This window comes from Bacillus rossius, chromosome 15 (genome assembly GCF_032445375.1).
Source record: "Bacillus rossius redtenbacheri isolate Brsri chromosome 15, Brsri_v3, whole genome shotgun sequence".
Classification (NCBI taxonomy): Eukaryota; Metazoa; Arthropoda; class Insecta; order Phasmatodea; family Bacillidae; genus Bacillus; species Bacillus rossius.
In genome coordinates this window covers 28,013,940-28,039,736 of record NC_086342.1, presented here as the reverse complement: position 1 = coordinate 28,039,736, position 25,797 = coordinate 28,013,940, and the positions used below count along the sequence as shown (strand labels likewise).

Genomic DNA, 25,797 nt, shown 5'->3' with positions numbered 1-25,797 from the left:
GAATACCGTTGACTTTGTTTCTGTTGTTTGTTCCTAGATAGCGCCAGTGTCGCTCTGTCTCATCACATAAGGTCGATGTTTCATTACCTACCAGAGCTATTATGGTCCTTATCGACATATTAAATTTAATTTTTTATGCAAAATACATTGGAAGCGCTGTGATTCGAACCAGCGCAGCTCTGATCTCTAGGTTGGAAAACATACGCCTTTAACCGCTCGGCTATCGAGACAATTATCACACTGAGAATTAAATAAGGTATATAAAAAATAACATGCATATTCGGACTTGAATTTTTTTTTAATTTTAAGTAATAATACACTACCTGTTCGAGACAGAACCACCATCTTGGTTTATAACGTCACCATTGCAATTTACGTTAAGCCCGCAATCATTAAAATCCGCAATTTTTATGTTAGAAAATCGGGAATTTTTTTAAAAATCATTAAAAAAATTAAATAATCGAATTAAATAATAAAAATCTTAAAAACCACTGTTGCAGTTATCGTTACGGTCACCATCTTGGATTATATATATGTTACATATTTCGTTTCGTCCAACCATCTCGGTTATGTTACAACTGTCATATTGGATCATATTAATGTTGCAATTACCGTTGTGGTCGCCATCTTGAAATTGAGACGCCATCTTGGAAATCCGTAATTTTTATGTTAGAAAATCGAGAAAAATTCCAAAATTCATCAAAAAATTAACTTAATAGAATTCTGATTGATTATATCGATTCCCGTCCTTGGTTCGAAACCGCTAATAGGAAAAAAAACATCAGATCCTTCCTCCACAGAAGCCACCTACAGACTGACCTACCACCAATATCAAGGATATATGGTTACCACCAATACCAAGGTATACATCGTCAGCTGGTATGACGTCATGTCCGCCATATTGTCTTCGTCCACTGGAGACCGTCATCTTGTTTTCGTCTGCTAGAGTGTGCTGGCATCATGTTAATATAATTTTCTGTTCACCATACCTTTAACCTCGTCTATTGGCATTGAACTTTGTCATTGACCTAGAACTTTGACCTTAACCTTGACCTTTGACTTTGACCTTGAACTTTGACATATAAATTTGACCTTGACCTTGAAATTTGACCTTGACCTTGATATTTGACTTTGACCTTGACGACCATCATTGATCCATCATTTTATGTTCAGTACATGCTACCAGGAGCTACCACCTGCTAGTGGTCATTGCCACCATCATGTTTTAGTCTGCTGGAGGACACCATATTGTGTGTACTTGTCTTACCATCATGCTAGTTTTATTCTAACCTGCTACAGTGCAGTAATTATTATTACTGAGGTGCCCACTATCTTGAAATTTGGGAGCCATTTTTAAATCATGTAATTATTTAGCTAGAAATGCGGGAAAAATTCCAAAAAGTCTCCGATGAAATCAATTATTAATTTACAAATTGAATCGATGGATTCCTGCCCACGGTTCGATTCTTGACCAGGGACAGTTGTAACAAATTATTAAATAAATTTTAGATCCTGTTTTCCATTACCTTTCGCGGAGTTTATTAATCATTCACTCTACGAAAAACAACTCAAGACAATATACGTGGCCATCGAATTAATACAGTACCGGTTAGCCTAACATGAAAGTCTAATTTTTCATTAATCTGAATAACCTATAAGCCGTTCATGTACAAAGCTACACATATAGAACAATTGTCTTCAGTCCATTAGACTGAGTCATGTCATTATCAGACGTATAGGCTAGTCATTTCATGACCGCATGACCTTCGTCGTTAGCTAATTATATTCAATCAATCCATCGTGACATTTTTTATACATACTAAAGGACCAAGTGACCTTGAAAAATATTTTAGTAACACCAAGATGTTTAAACTAGTAAATATTCAGTCACTACATTTTGTACTACACTCAATCAACGAAAAGGAAGCACCGCAATCTAAAAGGCGGCACATTTGGAAGCACCGACAACGAAAAGGCAGCACCATCAACGAAAAGGCATCACATTTGTAATTGACTCCAATATTCATTGGCTCCAATATTCATTGGCTCCAATATTCATTGGCTCCAATATTCATTGGCTCCAATATTCATTGGCTCCAATATTCATTGGCTCCAATATTCATTGACTCCAATATTCATTGGCTCCATCAGTCATTGACACCATCAGTCTTTTGGTTCCAAAAGTCTTTTGGCTCCAAATATATTTGCCTAGTATTCTTCGAGTCTAAAAGACTATGAGACCACATGGCTACGAGTCTAAAATGATCTACGAATCTTCAGGTTTACGAGACTGCGATGCTACAGAGCTACGAAGTCTCTAGAAAACGAGTTTACGTAACTGCGAGGATAGAGGTCTACAAGTCTGCATGAGTTCTTGACTACGAAGCTACTCGTCTACAAGGGTCTAATTGCCGAATCTGTCTTCGTCGGAATTTTCTCTTTTGCTCCAACTACACCACCAGCATTATGTTATAAGATTACAAGTCTACTTGCTTACGTAGCTTCAAGTCTACGAGCCTCCAATGCATCATGACTATGAAGCTTCCAGAACGCATGGTTACGAGACTGTGAGGCTACAATTCAATGAGGTCCCAAGACATCTTGTCTACGCGACTACGAGCCATGAGGTTACGAGACTACGTGACTACAAATCTTAAAGTTTACGAGACTGCGATGCTACAGAGCTACGAAGTCTCTAGAAAACGAGTTTACGTGACTGCAAGGATAGAGGTCTTCAAGTCTGCATGAGTACTTGACTACGAAGCTACTCGTCTACAAGGTTTCAATTGCTGCATCTGTCTTCGACGGAATTTTCTCTTTTGCTACATCTGTACCTTCAGCATTATGTTATAAGATTACAAGGCTACTTGCTTACGTAGCTTCAAGTCTACGAGACTCCAATGCATCATGACTACGAGACTACGAACCAAGAGGTTACGAGACTATTCGATTGCTAGTCTTCAAGGTTACGTGATCGCGAGGCTATAGGACTACAGAGCTTCCAGAACGCATGCTTACGAGACTGCATGACTAAAAGGCCGCATGGCTACGAAACTACATGACTCTAACTGACTACAATAGCACCATTCAGTGGTGAGAGTTAATTTATCTCATGCAAAATAACCTGTTTAAAGAAGTGTCGATTATTGTCAATAGATGACACCACGTGTTGCTTACAGGTAAATATATATTTATTTTATGCAGGATGCGGGAAGCTCACTAACGATCGCAATAGAACGATGGCTTCGCTAGACTCCAAGGAAAAGGATGTTTGTTCTTCCAGTCAGTGTTTCACAGATTTCTCAAAGCTTATTATTAATTTGACTGAGTAATGATATTTTTTTTTTAATTCCACCTGATAAAAATATTGCAAGTTTTGATTTTGTAGCAGAAATTATCGAATTAAATGTAACTTAAAATAAAATGTCATGACTCATTAGACAAAAAAAAATCCATGCAGAGAGCGGTTTCTCAGAATAGTCAGAAGCACTTGAAGAAACCACAGGAATGATAGCAAGAACACGGGAAAAAACCATCAAAATATTGACAAGAATAATAAGGAGCTCACGGAGAAAACCACCATAATATTGACCAGATTAATCAGAAGCACTCGGAGAAATCCGCCACACGTTTTCTTTGATATCATAAAATTAAAAATAAATTAAAAATAAAAATAAATTAATAAAAAACGTAAATGCAAAAAAAAAAAATTAAAAAAAAAATACATAAATATATTCTGGCTTGTACTAGAACTCAATCTTTGCTCAACAAAAATAAGTATTTTTCAGTGAACGAGAGATAATAATTGAGAATTGTTAGGATGAGCGTATATCAGAAGAAAAAAAAAATTAGGGAGTAGACAAACACAAGCAGCGTTACGAGAATTCCGAAGAATTTACTGCTGCGTCATTTCTACCTCTTCCCTTCCGGCCGTTACAACCAGCATGTAGCATGCTGCGCTACGTAGGTACCTATCACCTTGTCATCTTCCCATTCGACCGCTAGCGCACGCGTTGGAATGGCGTCTTCTGCTGACGTACTTCTCCACCTCTACCCGTTCCCCCACCACGTGCCTAACTATTCCCGTCATGTGATCGGAATTTTCGTAACGATCGAAATTTGTAGCCTCCTCACCATAAAAGTTTCACTATTAAAAAAAAACAATTAAACCAATTGGAACACTGCCTAAGGGTTTCTTCGGAACGTAATTGGTAGAGACCTGAAAAAAACGCGGTTTCGATGGCCTTCAGGATAGACTTCACGTACCCCTGTACACTCGGGAAAATAACGCAAGTTCATTGGCTGCCGACTTGTAAGTCTTCTCAGCTGGTTTGTCTGTGATTCGATCCTTCTTTGGTTGAGCGTTTATAACTGGTTGAGATTCGTCCAGATAACAGTAAGCCAATAGCAAAATTATCTAAGAGGTATATGTGTTTGAATTCTAGCCTATCACCGAATGAATCCGCGAATTTTGCAGGTCTCTAGTAATTGGTATCCTACTTGTGTTACAGCAGGGAAAGGGAAAGAGGTAACTCACTTAAGCCCTGGTGGCGCGGTCGAAGCACGCACTTTCTCTTTCTTTGCCTCGGGATGGTGGATGTTGACTGTTGCCTCTCAGCCCGCTCCCAGCACGTGACCGCAATACAGCCGCATCTGCAAATTTGCATGATTTCGACTGTGTTTACCCACGCGCTTGCAATGACACAGACACACGCTAACACACGAAAACGGAACACGGAATCCCAGGATGTTTCAGTCTCGCTGTTCATCCGCTGACCCCCAATCTGCACGGAAACGCTACAGACTGCAACCGATGAGAATTTTTGGAACTTCTGTGACCAACACTATCACCACGAATTTGCGTGTTTGGAACACTTTTTTGACGTGACAACGTCTAATAAATCGATAAAGGCCGGCTACACGCACGAAAATGGATGACTCGTCCCGTTACGCACATTGTCTCGTTACGCTCCTGTACGCTTGCGCCGCATCTATCTCTCTTCCACTCGATTGGAACAACCATCGATTTGACTTTTTCCAGGCACATTAAACTTGAAACACTCCCATTCGTTTCCTACTTTTCCTATCGTCGTCCTATCCTTAACAGAATAACACAGATTGGAAGAAGTTAAATAGCAAACATGTATAGTAGTTATAGTTAAAATAATATCTTTGTTAAAGTAATAAACATATTTAAATTAATGAGTGCAAATAAAAGTAAATTTATCATTAAAATTGTAGATTTCATTTCACTCCTTCTTTGTATCCATACAAAATAGTGATAATTCAATAAAAATGATTCAATTTTATTCATAAAACTATGCAATCATTTCATCAATGTTTTCTTATGACGTCACGTTAAACTATCGTCCGTAAACCGTCTTTACAGACAACCAATTTTTTTAGAGATAATATCGAGTTTTTATTATGAAAATTGGCACATTATATATATATATATATATATATATATATATATATATATATATACTAGCTGACCCGGCAAACGTTGTTTTGCCATATAAATTATTTCTAGGGAATTTATAGCTGCAGTACCCGGCGTTGCCCGGGCTGAATACATGATGAAGGTTACCTTTTTCGAAATCAGATGTAGTTAGTAATTGTCTTCTTAATTTGAATGTCAAGTGTGCAAAATAATTTATATCACTTTCAGATCCCGACAGACGTTGCTCTGCCAGTTTATAGTTATTTACCTGGTCTGTATGTAATCTAGACTCTATAAAGTAATATAGAAAAAAGCTTAAAAATAAGAGATTACAAATATAGAAAAAATTCAATTATCTAGCTAATGCTCGACATGCATTGCAATGCCTCATTCAGCTATGTTTTGTAATATGTTTGAAGTAGTTACACATATACAAATCATCTATCCATCTCTCTAAACATATGTTTATCTCTATCTACATCTTTATATATCTATGCATCTCTCTATCGCTATTTATCTCATTATATCTACATATTTACATATATACCTCACACTATCTCTATCTCTTCTATATATAAATCTCTATATAGCTATATACATCTATATATCTCTTTATCTAACCCATTTCATTCTCTATACCTCGCTCTATCTCAACTTATCTCTCTGTCTCTCTCTATCTCACTCTATATATATCACTCTATCTCTGACTCTCTTTTATATTTAAATAAATTATGTCATTAGTGTGCACTTATACAACAAAAACAGACGAATTACCGCTATATAATATGAAATAAACACATTTTTGAAACGATTTGTGCTCCAACTATTGCAAAATAGTTATACCGTCTCAGAAACCTTCACGGGCATGCGCATTACAACTCACCAAAATTGCATCGCAATTGGATGAATGGTATAGTAACGCATACGGCACAAACAAACGAAAATTAAAGACATGACAAACGCATCAAACGATGGTGTGTTTAAAATTCAAGGCAACTAACTCTATCTATTGACGAAGTTAAGAACAAAACGGTTATGAGCGCCTTTATTTTGCTAGCCGCTGCGAGCTCCACTAAGCGGGCTGGTCTCACCAAGGAGAAAAATATGAATTTGCCAGACCTTACTATGTGTATGATCGTGTGGCAGACATAAAGAAATGACACTCCCTCACTATTTGTATGTCTATGACCTATGATTTTTTCTGTTATAAAATGAAATTATCACTTTTTCACTCCCTTAGGGATGGAATTTCATATTAATATGTGGTCTATGTGTTAATCCAGGTAATGAGCTCGCTGTAGGCGGGGAAGGTTGATCAAGTGTTAATTGATCAGCTATCGACCGGGGTTGAAAAATATAAAATTCTATTAAAAATTAGGGGTTGGGGGTAGAAGGGTGAAAATTTAGGGTTGTGTGTATTTTTTAATGCCACATTATAAAAAAAATAAAATAAAAAATTTTCTCCAAAAATTAAAAAAAAAAAAATAGGGGTGGACTACCCCTAACATTTAGGGGAATGAAAAATAGATGTTGGCCGATTCTCATAGATACCGGATAAGCACAAAAAATTTCATCAAAATCGGTCAAGCCGTTTCGGAGGAGTATGGCAACGAAAACTGTGACACGAGAATTTTATATATTAGATAATTCTTTTTGCTGTTTCATTGAAGCTTTATATTTTTAATCCACGAAACAGTATAATCGAATATGTAATCAATAGACTTTATTTTGTTGTATCATGCTTATTATGTGCGCAGTTAATACTGGTTAACTAAGGAAACGGTTCACAAATAACTATTAAGCGTTGGAGGTACTGGGACAACAAGAAGCATAAATGCCCGGGTAAGAATCTGAAACCAGTGTAACTATGAACACTATTTTGTAGTCATACAGTTGTATTAATGTAAATGTACAAATGTACAAATATCTGTAATTTGACATGAATATTAAATGCCATTTACAAAAAAAAAAATGTTATTGTGTGAAGTTTAACGTTAATTCCTTATTGATGTTGTGGACATCTTTGTTACACAACATTCTTGTAATGATGACGTTTTTAGGATTATTTCATGCCATTAAAAAGACTTGTGTCATAATCCCTTATACAGTTAAGATTTGTTTTGCAAATTAATTTTTAACTAGAGAGAATTCAACTTAAAAATATCCCTTTTGCCACAGCCTACAGGCGTAGGTAACTTTATAAGTACCTATTTCTTCTTGAAATATTTTTAAAACTTCCATAAACTCCTGCAAAATTTTAAGAACTTAATGAAAATAACATCCTTTATGTTGGCCAGTATTAAAATAGAGTATTAAACATTTTCTCACATTTCATGCAGCGAAAATATTTTGAATATTTTTAACTTCATGCATCCAGCATTTAACATCGTAACGAATTACTTATTATGCCTACTAGGGTAGTTATGTAATTGTTTGACCTTTACACACTCTTTTTCATCCCTTGCACTAATATGTGGTCGTATAAAATTGTTTTTGGACATAGGTTTAAGGTAATATTAAAATGGTTAAAAAGAATTCCGACGTATTTGGTACTTAGGAAGTTTTAATTATTTAAATTAAATTCTTGTTATTACGGTAACAGATCATTTATTCAAAAATAGTTTCAGCCAAAGGTTAGATAAAATTTTGGAGTTTTTACAATAAATCATAATTGATTAGATAGTATACCTATTTAAAATATATATACATATATATAAACTTTTGAAGTAGTATAGGAATGACGGACCTGGGACAGGCTTCAGGCTGTGGTGCCTGTGGTGCCGAGCCACATCTCTGTCACCACATCCATCTCTGACGTCACGGCGGCCATCTTGGATGAGTGTAACGGGACACCGCGTAACGGGACATAACGTAACGGGACAAGTAGATCATGGCGGCCATTTTGGATCCGCCATCTTGGATCCGCCATTTTGGATGACGTCACTGTGTTCTCGAAAATTCCGGCGATGTGTTTTCCGCCATCTTGGATGATGACGTCACCGTTGCAATTTCCGTTACGGTCGTCATCTTTAACTTTTTTATTTATTATCCGAATTTAATGAATTTTTTTAAAAATTATAAAAAAATTAAAATAATAAAATTTTAATACAATATTTATAAAAAATATACATTAACGACACGGAGTTCGGAGTCCTCGGTTCGAACCCGGTGAGGGCAAAAAAAAAAATGGCTACCGATCCTTCCCCGCGGTGGCTGCAAGCAGACTGACTCCCACCACATGTTTCATATCATATATATATAATCCGGCAGTATGACGTCATGTACACCATCTTGAAATTTGGACACCATCTTGAAAATCTTTATTTATTATCCGATTTTAATGAAAAAAATTCCAAAATTCATCAAAAAATTAACGTATTTGAATTCTGTTTGATTATATCGATGTACGTCCTTGGTTCGATTCCTGGCGAGAGTAAACGGCCGATCCTTCCTCCATGAAAGCTACCTAGACTTATCTACCACCACCAGTACCAAGGTACATATCATCAACTGGTATGACATCATGTCCGCCATCTTGTCTTCATCCGCTGGAGACCACCATCTTGTTTTCGTCTGCTAGAGTGTGCCGATACCATGTATTATAATTATCTGGTCACCACACCTTTGACCTTGACCTTGAACTTTGACCTTGAACCTTGAACTTTGACCTTGACCTTGAAATTTGACCTTGACCTTGCAATTATACCTTGACCTTGAAATTTGACATTGACCTTGAAAATTGACCTTGACCTTTAAATTTGACTTTGTCCTTGAAATTTTACTTTGTCCTTGTCGTCCATCATGGATCCGACATTTTATGTTCAGTACATGCTACCAGGAGCCACCACCTGCTGGAGTACGCCATATTGTGTGTGTACTTGTATTATAGAGTACATTTCCATCTTGATAATTTTATTCTAACCCGCTACAGTGCAGTAATCATTTATTACCGAGGTGCCCCCCGCCATCTTGAAATTCGGCCGCCATCTTGAAATCATGTAATAATGTAGCTATAAAAGCGGGAAAAAATCCAAAATTCATAAAAAAAATCACTCATTAACTTACATATTGATTCGATCCGCTCCAGTCCTTGGTTCGATCCCTGAATGATGCATAACATTTAATTTTATATAAAAAATAATAATTTCAATAAACCATGTTCAAAATTCTTAAAGAGACTTTAAATCCTCTACTACCATCATCCTATCAGACATCAAGACCACCATATTAGAAATTCGTAATTGTAATGCTAGAGATTCGGGAAAAAGTTCAAAATTCATTAAATAAATTTGTAATCTATATACTGATTGATTAGATCGACTAAGGTCCTTGGTTCGATCCCTGGCCGATACAAAACAACTTTAATTTTAAAAAAGTACCAGAAAAGTGTAAGGTTCGAGAAATAAAACACCTCAAAGTCTTTTACAAACATAATATTTATTACACAATTTCTATCCTACTACAGAATCACTTGCGAAAGCCAGCAATCTTATAAACATTTAGCCCTGCATAGACGTGCAACGACTACTTCTTAGCTCCAAATGGCTCCCACAGCTCCAACAGCCTCCAAATGCTTAACACAGCTCCAAATGGCTCCAAATGCTCCAAACGGCTCCAAATGCTCCAAATGTCTCCAGCAGCTCCAAATGCTTAACACAGCTCCAAATGGCTCCAAATGCTCCAAACGGCCTCCAAATGCTTGACAGCCTCCAAATGCTTGACAGCTCCAAATGGCTCCAAATGCTCCAAACGACTCCAAATGCTCCAAATGTCTCCAAAAGGCTCCAAATGCTCCAAACGGCCTCCAAATGCTCCAACAGCCTCCAAATGCTTAACACAGCTCCAAATGGCTCCAAATGCTCCAAACGGCCTCCAAATGCTTGACAGCTCCAAATGTCTCCAGCAGCTCCAAATGCTTGACAGCTACAAATGCTTCAAAAGGCTCCAAATGCTCCAAATGCTCCAAATGGCTCCAACAGCTCCAAAAGGCTCCAAATGCTTCAAAAGGCTCCAACTGATCCAAGAGCTCCATCTTCAATTGGTTCCAACTGATTCCAATTACTTTTCTTATCGAACTTGGCATGATTACTAACATGTCTTTATTAGTATACATTTTGACTGGCAGTGGTAACGTATTGTGCACCTTTAAGTTATAAGTTTTATTTAGAAATCAGATTTCGATAAATGGTAGATACCATTTGGAAATAAAATATATTAATTTATCTTCAAGTTTATACACATACATTTAATTTAAGCCATTATTGTATGTAGCCAGCTTCCCTCAGTTCTTTGAGTATGAAGGATATTTCTGTAATGTTCGAATAGTTTCCTGCACAAAGCGATCCATGTAGTAGTCGTAGCCTGTCAACCAATATGTTAGGATCTTCCCATGAGGTATAATCAATCTCTTCTGCTGCGTTCCTCATCCTTGCATGTTTATTATAAATATTATGATATCTGGTGTCTTCCGTTTTAACACCAACCTCAGGGTTACTTTCCTCATCGTGCCAGTGATTATCACAAGCTTGATCAGGATAATTTATTTTATTACGACGTTTCCATCGTTTTGGTCTCAAACCACCATCACAGTCTTCGCTCTTGCATGCGTTTGGTGCTTCAGCACAGTACTCAATCATGTCAGCCTTAGATATGTCAGCACAGTCTTCGTTCACGCCAGCTTCTGATGTGTCACCACAGTCTTCAATCATGTCAGCACCACAAACTTGATCAGGATAATTTATTTTATTACGTCGTTTCCATCGTTTTGGTCTCAGACCGCCATCACAGTCTTCGATCTTGCCTGCTTTAGGTGCTTCAGTACAGTACTCAATCATGTCAGCCTCAGATGTGTCACCACAATCTTCAATCATGCCCGCTTCAGATGATTCATCAAAGTCTTCGACCTTGTAAGCTTCAGATGGTTCTCCATCTTTCTCATTTTCATGGAGACTACTAGATATTGGAGTAAATATATTTTCATTTCTAATGTGGTTACAACTTCCTTCGTTTGTTTTAAATTTTAAATTATTATCTTGATCTATATCAGTAATTTTAGCATTAGCTTTTTCGCCTTCGTTCCTCTTCCGCGATGTTGTAGCCCAGTCTTCGTTATCTTTATTCATCTTAATTGTACAGGTCTTGTAATGTCTATCCAAGTAATATCTTCTACCAAAGGATTTCTGACACTGACTGCAATGAAATGGTTTTTCACAAGGACCCAAATTACACTCGCTTCTCTCATGTCGTTTAGCATTCTTTCTCAAGGTAAACACCTTGCTACAGTATCTACAGTGATGACGTTTCGATACAGCAACAAATCCCGTTTCAGGATTCATATTAGTTACTGAGACTAATGCCAGATGCAAACTAAGAGTTTTAAATTAGATATATTACTTAAATAGAATTTTTTTATTATTTCATCAGCGAGAATTAATTTATCTCATTCAAAGGTACTTGTTGCAAGTAGTTCTGCTTTTCAACAACAGATGTCGCCACATGTTACTTGCAGGTAAATAATATTTAGTTCTTTTATGCGGGATGCGGGATGCTCACTAACGATCGCAATAGAACGATGGCTTCGCCAGACTCCAAGGAGAAGGAAGTACGTCCATCCTGTTAGTGCTTCTTAGATTTCTCAGAGATTATTTGACTGAGTAATGATATTTTTATTTTAATTTCCACCTGATAAAAATATTACAAGTGATGATTAAGTAGCAGAAGTTCACTAATTATTAGCAACCTTGAATAAAAAATGACATGTTTCATTAAGTAAAAAAATCCTTCATGCAGAGACAAATTCCTCAGCAGTAACCAGAAGCACTCGGAGAAAACCATCAGATGTCTAGTCAGGAATAATCAGAAGCACCCAGAGAAAACCATCAAAATATTGTCAAGAATAATCAGAAGCACACACGGAAAAATCCACCATAATACTGTCAAGAATAATCGGAAGCACACGGAGAAAACCGGCACAAGTTTTCTTTGATATCATAAAATTTCAGGAAAAAAATAACAAAAAATAAAAATAAATTAATAAAAAAATTTAAAAAATAAAATAAATAAATACATAAACAGATTCTGCTAGCTTGTGAACTTATCATTGTTGAGCAAAGATATAGTTCTAGTAAAAGCCAGAATTTAATATTATTTCGTTTTAATAACTCGATTTTATAACAAATACGCATCCCAAATACACCAAACTTATTTATAAGGTGTTACAATATTTTTTAAAACATTGTGCAAAAGATCCCGGTTGTAATTTGAATTATTATGTGTAACTGTAAAACACAATTGTTGGTTCAAAACGTATTTGAATATTCAACATTACTTTTAAATAACCGTACCGATTGTGCTGAAAATCGGTGGACGATCGTTAAATTACATAATATTAATAATTCAAACGACGAAAATATGATTGAAAAGTCAAATCGATGGTCGTTCCAACCGAGTGGAAGAGAGATGCCGCGCATGCGTAGCCTACAATGAGCATAAAGAGAAATGCCACGCATGCGTAAAATGAGCAAACAGTAACATCCGTAGTGGGACATCCGTAGTGGGACATCCGTAGTGGGACACTTTTTCGTGCGTGCAGCCGGCGTTCATCGATTTATTAGACGTTGTCACGTCAAAAACCGATCTCCGTGGTTTCGACCTCATGTGAACATTAAATCAGATTAAAGCTATTTAACATACTATCTGAACGAACTCACAATAACTATTTCAAATCTCTGGTGTAGTGGTGGCGTAGCTTGAAAGGAGAAGATCCACAGCGTAATTTGAAAATTTACATGAAAATAACAGAATCGCTACAAACAAAAATGTCAGCAGTAATACTGGGTGCGAATTCTTACCCGGGCATCTATGCTTTGTTTTGGCCTGGGACCTCCAATAGCTTAAGTTATTTTGTAAACCGTTCCCTGAATAGCTATCCAGTATTAACTGCGCAAATTAATAGGCATAAAAAACCAAATATAGTCTAATTATAGAATATTCGTTAATATTTTACATGGTTTTAAAAAATAAGCCTGAATGAATCATCAGTTAGGCTAAAATATAAAATAATGTGGCAATTTTCGTAAGAAATACTCAGTATTATCTTGGAAAAACATAGCCACAGTCATATGTTGTACAAATTTACAATATGTTATTTTTTTTAGTATTACAAACGCTTTCTTGGCAACTGGTTTCCAATGAAATCTTTTGAAAAGTACTTAATTTTTTTTCCCTGTACCCACTCGCGAACAGTGTTACGTCATTTGGCAGTGGGCCAAGACTCCCATGTCCGAATGAATACAATATTCAGAAAAAAACTCCCTGTTCCTGTAATGGTGCGTGATCCTCTAAAGCGGATGGAATGGAATCGTGTCCGTTTGAAATTACAATGATAAAGAGGGACTTGTACTGTAGTTAAATTTCCATACTAAACGTAAATACAAATTAATAAACGCTCTTCGCAGTGGAATTAAAAACTACGAAATTTGGTTTTCATGTCCTGCTTAATATTGTGTACATTTTAGGAATGTTTCGAAAAAAAAATATATATTTTGCAGTCGTTTACCATTATGCGACTGTACGAAAATTTGTACCTAGTTTTGGGTTTCATGATTGTTAAACTCCAAAACCATCGTGAGCACAAATGTTTATCTATATTTATACATATATACCTATATCACTTTTTGTGACTACGACAAACGAGGTCATTTTGGCTAATTTTGCGCAAATCACTCTCATAATGATACATAAAATAAAGACATGGTTAATCTCGGTCAAGTTGGTTTTCGGAGAATATTGTACCAAGGGTATAGAAACTGGGAATGTTTTTTTTTTTTGGAGAAACCTAAAAACTACTAAACTCCCTTACTGTGAAAAACATTACATACATTCTTTTGGAGGTATGTTTCTGGCTAAGGATAGTACCAAATACCTTTTATTGAAATGATTTGTTTTATAAAACCCGTGTTAGTGACAAATAAATACATAAATCCCTTAGCAGACACAGCATTAAATCCATTAAAATATATTGTAACCCTTTTAAATGTGATTTAAGACTTTTGTCTGAAACAATTTTTGATACGACCAACCCTTATTGCAATGGGCGATGTAGTGTTAAAATATACTTTTGGCCCATTTTTCCCCAACGTTATGAAATATAAACTTAGAACTATACTTGTTACTGTAGACCGAGAAGAAAATGAAATCTTCTCATTTGTTTATTGCTGTAACTTTGTCCTTAAAATGATTAGTTATTGATAGAGGCCGGAAAAATTCGCGAGTTCAATGACTTCCAGGATAGACTCCACTATCCTCTACACACTCGGGCAAATGCCAACTGTTCATTGGATATTGACTTGTGAGTCGTCTCGACTGGGTAGCCTGTGATTCGACACTTCTATGAGTGATGGTATATAATTGGCCCTCATTACTCCAGATTAACAGTGAACCAATGTCGGAAGCAGCACTAAAGTATAATTACATATTTGAATTGTAGCGTTTCACGAAATGAATATGCGAATTTGTCAGGTCTCTAGTTATTGAACGCACATTCACGCAGAACTTAGAAAGCTAACGGGAATAAAACACAGGTATTGTTAGGTCTCGAAACCCGGAAATTTGGCGAATTCGTCTGGCGTTAAGCTAAAATTCAAAGCCTTGTGTTTTCTTTCCCATTTGTTAATTTCTTCTCTTTTTAATTGGCAGTGCCTGATTCGTTTACTTCTCTCCTAGCTGGGCATCATTGGCTCACGGCCGTAGAGGGGCGTGTACAAATAACTGCGGTCCAGTCATATAACACAGGGCAAGAGTTTAAAGATTTGCTTTGTAGCTTGCAACCAAAAAATCTGCGAAATTTCCATACCTCTAGTTATGGTATTCGTATATTTCGTATATCAAGTCATGGTATTCGTTGGTTCCTTTGTTAAAAAATTATAGCAATGAAGTGAAATGAGCACTAAATAATTATTATATGTATATAAGCAAGTCAAGTCTAGCATGGAGTGAAACGAATCCACGAAATATTTGTGTCTCTACATAAAAATATACTGTTCGTAATGAAGTTTCATTTCTGCTTCCACGAAAATTTAATGCAGAACTATTTTGTAGTCTTTTCCCTACTTAGTGTAGTTTATTTTCATTTTATAAGCACTGCTTTAGAGATAATCGAGTTGCTTTTTAAGGTATGGTCTTATGCACCACCTTTGTTATTTATTTTATGGTCGTTATTATTATTATTATTTATGGGCTTTTCCTGTACAATGCAATAAAAGGTGTCTTGCATTTTGAGTTTCGTCACAAATTTTTTTCACATGACATTTACACTTAATAGGCTGTATATGAATTCAAATACACAATTATATAATTGCGAACTCACTTTCTTCTCTTCCCCTTGTGTTCTAGAGGAGTTTGGACGCGTATAATATTTTCCTATATACATGGAATTAGCTAGATAATCATTTTGTTAGTAAAAATTATAGTAAAAAAAAACACTTTTATCAGTTACACTCTAAAAAGTAGAAAAGTTCCACTAGCCACTTCTGGCTCAATCGTCATATCAGTTTGATGGTAAAAAAACTATTATATTGTAATCCGGGTTACATACAGTTGCAAAGTTTCAAATCGGTACGACAATAATAAGAAGTAGATTAAAATCGACTTACAAGATTTTTTACATAGTTACAAGTGAAGCTAATGTAAGTGTGTTTAGATAATATTTGACTTAAAAATTTGGTTACTTGGCAGTTTATGGCAATTATTTAAATTTATAGCTTTGTTTATAAAAGTAAAATTGTTCTAATTGCATGTTTTTTGTCGACACCATTGTTTAACAGTAATATTTTTATTTTTATTATTCGTTATTCTTGCCAAATATTAAATGGAACCTTTTTTTTTTAAACGAGTCTGTTATCCTAAAGTGTGTTGTCGTATACAACCTACGAAACGATTTCAAAATAACAACTTTTCGTCACACAGTTCCGTCTAACCTCGCGATGACACTTCCTGGGACGAGTGCGTATAAGTAAATATTTCAGGCAGATTCGGGATCATCTATAGTAGTGGTTATCATTACATAGGTGACATTTTAAAGGTCTCTAAATAACTCATGAACAGAGACCTGCAAAATTCGCGAATTCATTGACCTCTAGGATAGACTCCACAGTCCTTTAAATACTCGCGGAAAAAACACCTGTTCATTGGCTACTGACGCGTGAGACGTCTCAACTAGGCTGCCCGTAATTCGGCACTTTCTTGGATTAGTGTTTCCCATTGGCTCACAGTTACCCGTATAAAATGTGGGCCAATCGCAGAAGCGGTACGAAGGTATAGTTGTTTTGATGCTAGCCTATCGCGAAATGAATCCGCGAATTTTGCATGTCTCTACATGAAAATGTATTATGATAGCTAGTGCGTTTGATTTACAGGGATGGTACTTAAAAAATATAGTAAATATTTGACGTTGGGTCTGATGCTGAGAATTAAGTCGCGGCGGACATTATTCTTATTTTTTGGGTTCAATATTTTTGTGCTGTCATCATTTGTGTTTATTTTCGTTTCTCTTTTTTTTGTTTTTGTTTTTGGAAAACTATTGTGTTTGTTTCGTCTTTTCGTTTTGCTTTGTTTTTGTCTCGTTTCAACTGTTATGCTGAATTTTTTGGGTTCGGTATTATTGTGCTGTCATCATTTGTGGTTTTTTTTTCGTTCTGTTAGTCCATTTTTCTTTTTTTCCTTTGTTTGTTGACCATATTCCTGTTGTGGAGTATTGTGTGGCGTTCAATCCTGACAACAGCAATTTTTTGCTTAATTTGTGTTTTTTGTCTTTTGTGTTTTTTTTTTTTTTAGTTTTCTTCTACAGACATACATGTGCTAAGCACATGTATGTCCAAAAGCCTACATCAAGTCATGCACTCCCATTGAACAAATCTTTCAAAGATAATGAACATTATTCTGGTTATGCGAGGCTGGCGCACGACAAACGAACACGAATCCTCTGCCGTCGCGGCGGACATTAGGAGCGGCGCAGGGATGGGAAGGCTGCTTGTCTGCTTGCATGCAGGATCACGTAGGGCTCTTCTCCGCTCGCCGCACTTGGAACGTATTCCAGCGGGGCTTATGACCACGAGGAGAGTGTTAGCACTCTACCTTCGGGAGGGCACGGCCTTGGGAGAAGAAGGGAGCAAGCGGACAGCCGACTTCTCTCTCGAAGAGGAAAAGCTTAAACCAGAAAAAAAAAAATTGGTTGTATGTAAAGTCGGTTTACGGACGATAGTTTAACGTGACAACGTCATTACAAAACATTGATGAAATGATTGCATACTTTTATGAATAAAATTGAATCATTTTTATTGAATTATCACTATTTTGTAGGGATACAAAGAAGGAGTGAAATGAAATCTACAATTTAATTGATAAATTTACTTTTATTTGCACTCATTAATTCAAATATGTTTATTACTTTAACGAAGATATTATTTTAACTATAACTTTTATACATGATTGCTATTTAACTTCTTCCAATCTGTGTTGATCTGTTAAGGATAGGACGATGATAGGAAAAGTAGGAAACGAATGGGATTGTTTCAAGTTTAATGTGCCTCGAAAAAGTCAAATCGATGGTTGTTACAATCGAGTGGAAGAGAGATAGATGCTGCGCAAGCGTACAATGAGCGTAACGGGACACAGCGTAACGGGACAATGTGCGCAACGGGACACTTTTTCGTGCGTGCAGCCGGCTTTCATCGATTTATTAGACGTTGTCACGCCAAAAACTTTATAAATATTGATGGATAAAATCCCAATATTCTCAATCCGAATCTCGAATTATAATACCAGAGATTACCTCGAATATAAACCTCAAACCCGAATATAGGTGCCAAGGGAAAACTAAAATAATATACAATATATGAAAAATATGGCGTGCCTTACGTCAACGAACGGCGCGTAACGTCAGTGGCCGTGCGTGATCGCCAGCCAGCTCCGAGCCTGGCGCGCATCGCGGTCCTGTCTGCGTTCGTAACAGTATGAATGAACTTGGAATGGGAGCTCACATATTAATTGCATTTGATTGTGAATATATGTAGTTTTATTGTTATATCTCCGGCTTCCGACATCGTAGCCAGATAAAATATATGTCGGTATTTAAGTATAATCATAAAACTTTAAACACAAAACGTTTCTTCAAAAATAGGCCCAGTAGTTTTTTGCGTAATGCAAACAAACAGACGAACACACATACACACATCTGTTCCAATTATATAATAATAGGGACAGATTTTTAGAGAAAAAAAAAAGAAATAAAAACAGTTTTACAAAAGCATCAGTCCTAAACAAAATTCTGAGGCTGATTTCAGAAACGTGACGCGCATTATACGTGATGGAAATAGGAAAAAAAAAATTCTAATCGAAATGTTTGTCGTGCCAGTGAATTTTGGCGCGCTAACTTCACAGGTGCGTTGGACGTGACTGATTGGTTATAGAAAGTTATTTTATTCGTGTCACGTCCGTCACGCTATTGTGATTCCAGAATTAGCATAGACTCCACAGTACTGTGTATGCGGGGGAAAAAAAAGTCGTTTTTATTTTAGCAGCTGTCTTGCAATAAATCTGTAATCAGATGCTCGTGACCACACAGAAAAAAAAAAAATTGTACTTTTACACTAGATTCCTTTGAAAACCAGTTGCCAAGAAATAGTTTGTAACATCACAAGGAATATATAGTTGATATTCTACAACACATGGCTATTATTATTTTTGCATATACAAAATAATTTTTTCGAGATAATACGGGATATTTCTCTCGAAAATTAGCACATAAATGATTCATTTAAGCATAATATTTTAAACTATGGAAAAGATAATCGAATACCTATTCAATAATTGGACTTAATTTTGTTTTATTGTGCTATTCAGGAAACGGTTTACAAATATTTTTAACTTCTGCAGGTACTGGGAAAACACATAGCATAAATGCCCGCGCAAGAATCCGAAACCCGGTGTTACTGCGAACACAATTATTGGTACAGTTGTTTTCGTGTAAACGTATAAATCTGCAGATATCTGGAAGTTGTACACGTGTACAGAAATGTTTATAACTGTGGCCCAAGGGCGTGTACCAATGCGCTGTAGTCCAATCCATCGACGTGAAGCACATGTGTGCGCGCTTTCAAGGCTAATTTGCTGCTCAGTGAATCCGCGGAACAAGCGTGGCTCTGGAGTTGAGGACTTGCACACACACACACACACACACACACACACACACACACACACACACACACACACACACACACACGCACACAAACAAACAAACAAACACAAACACACACAAATAATGGAGCAAACAAAGAGGGTGCGACCTCGCAGATGCATTGTTTCCCCTCCGTTAAGGGGGGGGGGGGGGACGCTACCACAAGTTCTCAATTAACGGCGGGAGCTAGCGTGTCGTTCGCACGCAATTCGCATACACATACACATTCACACACATTCACACACTTTCACACGGTTAAAGCGAGCTGTCAAAAGCCCACGCGTTTAGTTTCATCCTCCCACCACCACACACAAGCTCCAGCTTCCACCAGCTACCCCTCCCATTAGCTCTCGTCCATTTCCCCCTCCTCCTCTCAATCTTACTTCTCCCCTCCAACCCCCTCCTCTTCTATTTCCCCTATCCTTTCCACGCCCACAGACCGACTGCGGTCTCCCACACACACTAAATGCGCGCGCATGCAGAATTATTACCTCTCCCCCAAACCACCTCATAACTCCCACTCTCTTGATGTTGCAGTGAACCGACCACATATACAGAATGTCACAGATCATATTTCATGGAATTTTTAAAATTATTTTTGTGTGAAAAAAAAAAAAACATGAACGCTTTAAAGTTGTAGTTTTTTGGTGTTTAAAAAAGATTTAAATTCCCCCCCCCCCCCAACAATCTAGGATTATAATATCGAGCTATTTACCCCAATTTTCGGCACGTCAAGACGTAAATAATATCTCCCATACCTTCTACGCTTTGTTGCAACAACGTATTAACTAGCAGTATCTAGCTACTAAGCGCCACGAGGAAATAACTTGTTTTTTTTTTTTTTTTTTTTTTTTTTTTTTTTTTTTTTTTTCACCGAGCGAACACAGCTATCTTGATAGTTACACAGGTTCACAAGTGTTGACTTCAGGAAGTAGCCAAAGATAAACTACTATGCCATGCCAAACCAAAATATTTAGCTTTATTGCAAGCGGTGTCAAAATATTATGAATTTCAAGATGGCGAGGCCTAATATCCCGTAAGAAGCATTGTTTTCAAAATATTACACTTGAAAGTTGATAATTTCAGATTTTTGTTGCATGTTTTTCATTAACTATCCATTTTTTTTACTAATGATTTGGAATTTACATGATCTCTACCATCTGCACAGCAAAATAACTTATTATGATAGCGATAAATCAATTGCCGAATGTGTGCTGTTTTCATCAATGTCAATTGATTTACTTAGACATTGTAATCTTAGTAAAAACCACAATTAATATTTCGATGGAAAATTTTCAGTTTTTGATAGTTGATGGTTTGAAAATTAATCTGTAAAATTAAATAAGATTTGATTTTCTTGGTAATTTGCTACACCAAAAACATATCCAGTTTTGAAACACCGAAGTTGTTACATTTCAGTTGCCTACAACACTCGTCTCTTGCAGTTTCACGCACCCACTGCCGTTAGGGGTCAGGAAATTGTACTTGCTGGTGTCTGACCTTGAATATTAGTCACCAAAAATTTGTTAAGGATCATGGGACAGAGTTTATATATCACATTATGATGGACACGATTAACTGCTGTGATTTTGAAGAGATTTTTTTGACGTGACAACGTCTAATAAATCTATGAACGCCGGCTGCACGCACGAAAAAGTGTCCCGTTACGTACATTGTCCCGTTACGCTCATTGTACGCTTGCGCCGCATATACCTCACTTACACTCGATTGGAACAACCATCGATTTGACTTTTTCGAGGCACATTAAACTTGAAACACTCCCATTCGTTTCCTACTTTTCCTATCATAGTCCTATCCTTAACAGAATAATACAGATTGGAAGAAGTTAAATAGCAAACATGTATAAAAGTTATAGTTAAAATATCCTCTTCGTTAAAGTAATACACATATTTGAATTAATGAGTGCAAATAAATGTAAATTAACAATTAAATTGTAGATTTCATTTCACTCCTTCTTTGTATCCATACAAAATAGTGATAATTCAATAAAAATGATTCAATTTTATTCATAAAAGTATGCAATCATTTCATTTTGTTATGACGTTGTCACGTTAAACTATTGTCCGTAAACCGATTTACAGAAAACCAATATTTTTTAACTAGCTTAGTTATTTCAAGGTATGTAACGGTCGTTCTGTTTTGCGTTGTGCGATTATTCATTGACTGAGTTGAATGCTCTACTCAATTACTTACCCGATCATTCTCACTTTCTAACAGTCATGGTCTGTTATTTACCAGTGATTGGTCGAATCCCGGTGTTTCTCTAATCCGAATCTCGAATTCGAATCCGAAAGAATAATTTGAATACACCCCTCAAATATGAATCCTGGTCTCAAGTGAAAAATAAAATAATGCACAAGAAATTAAAAATATTTCCTGTGGTGTTCAAACACTTAAGCCTTTAAATGTTTTATTCATAAACGATGTTTCATAAATCAATACATACTATAAGATTGTTTATATTACATGGTAAAATTACATTATACTGCAGAATGGTAACGTGATAGGTATGAAGAAAAAAATGATCTAGTAATCTTCAGAGGGTATCAGTGTTGAATTTTTTTAACTTACTTTATTTCCTATAAAAATTTATTTTGAATCTTTTTTCTCAAATATAGAATCATCATTCGAATACTAAGAATTTGATCGTATTTAAGAATTTTAGAATTTGAGGTTTTGATTGGTCTATCTCTAGTATCTACTTAAAGGCTCCAGTTTTTTTTTTGCCTCCAGGATGAAGCAGCTAATTAGCCCACGAAGGCAACTGGAACTCCCGTAGCGGTTACGCAAGCATGGAACATTGACTTTGACAACTGCTTGAAACATCACCCAAGAAAAAAAAAGGAACGATCCGTGGATAATTAATTCTAAAAACACCTGGGATCTCCAGTGTACCGCAGACATATCGCACTTAAGAGGAAAGTCACGAACCGAAAGACATCGTCTTGGTTCTAACAGTCCTTAGCCCATAATTTTTTTTTATCTTTTTACTAAAAAAAATTATATTTCGTTAAAGCATCTACTCAATAAAACTGACTTGAGGGCCAGACAACGCACATCTTAAACCGGTGGAGCTAGAGAGTTGAAATTGGGAGGATATATTCCTGTACTACCCTAAGGGTGCATTTATGAGAATTTTTTTTGTAAATTCTACTCATAAAGGTGTGAAAAGGGACAGTAAAATTTGTATGAAGCAAAATAATAACACTCAATGACTCACTCATCACGAATTTCCAGGAACTATCAGACCTACTGACTTGAAATTTGACACGCGTATTACTTTTGCTTCGCAGACATCCGCGAAGAAAGGATTTTTACAAAAATCTGTTCCCAAGGGAAATTTTGGGGTGCGTTAAAAGTAAAAATTTCCCTACTTTTCAATGCTATTGCATATATATATATATATATATTTTTTTTTTGCTTTCTTCGTCTCCATGACAACGGCTATTGCATTCTTGATGCTTTCTGCGTCTCCTGGCGAAGTCTTTTACATTTGAATTCTTTACTCACTTTCAGATATTAATCAAATACCAAGGCGGGTTGTGGGAGCGTTCAAGATTGGACCTTTCCCGTCTTTCAAGTATACGTCCTACAGACTTGAAATCAGGCAGTGATGTTCCTTATATTACTTGGCCAATCAACTAAGAGCGAAATTTTCCGGAAATCTCCCAGGGGGGGATTTAGTCCGGGCAACGCCGGGTGATTCAGCTAATCTCTACTAAAATTATAAATGCGAAAGTGTGTTTGTCTGCTTGTCCATCTTTCACGTAGCAACGGATCAACGGACCTACAAGAGTTTTTCAAGTAGTTTATGTGCTGCGGAGTAACATGGACTACATATAATTATGAAATCCCATCCGTAAGGGATTAAAAAGGGAGTAAATTCAGTTTTACAATATAAAATCATAGGAGGTAGGTCATAGACATACAAACACTGAGTTTGTGTCATTTTTCTATGTCCGCCACACAGTCATATAGTAAGGTCTGGCAATTTCCTATCTTTTTCCTTGGTGAAACCCATCCGCTTAGTTGAGCTCTCGGCTGTTAGAAAACTAAAGGCGCTAATAACAGTTTAGTTTAGAACTTCGTCAATAGATGGCGTTGCCTTGAACTTGGAACGCGCTTATCGTTTGGGGCGTCCGTCACGTCTTGCCTAGGGTTTACCTAGCTTCCCACGAAATGAAGCTGAAGATTGGCGTCCTGGTTTTGCTGATGCGTAGCCTTGATGCAGAGAGATTGTGTAATCATTGGGTCTTTAAAATCAAAATTTCCCGTTTTTCAAGTGTATTGTCCTACAGGCTTGGAACTCGGTTGTGATGTTCCTTATCTCATGATGTGTTTAGCCCGGGCAAAGCCGGGTACTTCAGCTAGTAGTATTTAATTTATTGGTAATACCTTAATTAAATAGTTACTGGCTTCTACAAATAGTATCCATTGTGGAGTCATTGACTATTTGTATATTGAAATAATGTTTGGTAATGACGACAACTGTATAAATTAATGTACACAATAGGTACATTGCAGTCTTTGAAAATCTCTTATTGTATAATCTCTGTCTTGGCGAAGGCAAAAAAATTGTTGAAACATAAAACTTATGAAACCAACTTATCGTCTTTTCCCCTGTCAAGGCTCTACTTCACCTGCCTTGTTGAAATTTTGATTTATCACCCCTACCACCTTTTGTTAGAACTTTATTAAGAAATATTATGAAAATAGGATTATAGAAGTAAAGTTATATCGTTACCCAATCTTGAAAACACAGGAATAGTTTTTGACCTATATGCAACTATAATGCCTAAAAATAATTATTAAAACAATTACTGATATTTACAAACAGCAGATTACAAGAAGAATAAACCGGCATAAAAATTAATCAAACAATTTTATTTCTAGGAACTGGAATGATTTGCTTTATCACTGACCGCCAGCATAGACTCACAAGTCCTCCGCACACTCACGTGAAAATCACACGTGAGAACGTATCAACTGAGTGGCCTCTGATACGTAAGCGTTTAGTTCAGGGTTTCTGATTGGTCTAGAGACCTCCAGACGAACTGTAAACCAATTTCAGAAGAAGCACTAAGTTATATGTGCTTGAATTACAGCGTATCTCGAAATGAGTCAATGAATTTTTTTTCTGTCTCTAGTAATTTAGGATGGGCAAGAAATGTCGCGAAAAATATCAGAAGACTAGAGACCTGCAAAATTCGCGGTTTCGATGGCCTTCAGGATATACTGCACATTCCCCCGGTACACTCGGGCAAATAACGCAAGTTCATTGGCTGCCGACTTGTAAGTCGTCTCAGCTGGTATGTCTGTGATTCGATCCTTCTTTGGTTGAGGGTTTATAATTGGTTGAGATTCGTTCAGATGAACAGTAAGCCAATAGCAAAATTATCTAAAAGGTATATGTGTGTGTATTCTAGCCTATCACCGAATGAATCCGCGAATTTTGCAGGTCTCTACTGAACGCTTAATATACTGCAACAAGGTGTACCGGCACCAGCGGTTTTTTCCCCCCTTGTGATTGGCTGCCGTCTGCAGGACCCGGGCCATTCAGCACGCGTTTCCTTCCACGCTGAATTATTGTGATTGGTGCGCTGAGAGCGGACAAGCATGCACTTGAAATACAACTTGAACACTCGCGAAACACAGACGATGTTACAGTGATTCAACTCTAGGCCAGTCTCGAAATCTTTTCGCGAAAAAATTGTCTGTACTTTTACTAAAGATTCCTTCGAGAACCAGTTACTAAGAAAAATTTTGTATGTAGTTCAAAAGAAAAAAAAAATTGTCTGTAAAGTCGGTTTACATACGATAGTTTAACGTGACAACGTCATAGCAAATAATTGATGAAATGATTGCATACTTTTATGAATAAAATTGAATCATTTTTATTGAATTATCACTATTTTGTATGGATACAAAGAAAGAGTGAAATGAAAACTACAATTTAATTGATTAATTTACTTTTATTTGCACTCATTAATTCAAATATGTTTATTACTTTAACGAAGAGATTATTTTAACTAAAACTTTTATACATGTTTGCTATTTAACTTCGTCCAATCTGTGTTATTCTGTTAAGGATATAGGACGA

At 36.4% G+C, this 25,797-nt stretch overlaps 1 protein-coding gene across 1 annotated transcript in view; it reads left to right on the top strand.

Annotated features, from left to right (window-relative positions):
- The window catches only part of LOC134539704 (receptor-type tyrosine-protein phosphatase N2), a 251,035-nt gene that overhangs the window by 98,084 nt on the left and 127,154 nt on the right, over positions 1–25,797 (top strand). The window lies entirely within an intron of this gene.